A 371-nucleotide genomic window follows, 5' to 3' on the forward strand; every position below is an offset into this window, starting at 1 on the left:
TGCGCGGGCTCAGGCATCGGCCGGGAGACAATACTCCAGGAACTCCTGCTTTCCTCCCGCAGCCAGGCTGACCCAGCCGCCCCTCTCTCTTCCCCCAGGTTCCTCTAGTCGCGGGGGCCCCCGAGCAGAGGGCGCCCCGATGGTTGCTGCGTGTGGATCGTGCCCAGGGGGCGAACTGCACCCACCAACCAGATGGTGGGTGGGGGGCGAAGGGGTCGCAGTCCTCTGCAGCCCCTCGGGTGCTCAGCACATCAAAAGGGGTGGAGCGGGGACCCGAGGGAGAGAAGCCCCAGGGAGGCAGCGGACCCACACCTCTTCCCCACCTGGCACTGGGAGAGCGCACACGCGTGCACACTCCGGAGCCCAGCCCC

The sequence above is a fragment of the Myotis brandtii genome, unplaced genomic scaffold (assembly GCF_000412655.1).
Source record: "Myotis brandtii unplaced genomic scaffold, ASM41265v1 scaffold349, whole genome shotgun sequence".
Taxonomy (NCBI): domain Eukaryota; kingdom Metazoa; phylum Chordata; class Mammalia; order Chiroptera; family Vespertilionidae; genus Myotis; species Myotis brandtii.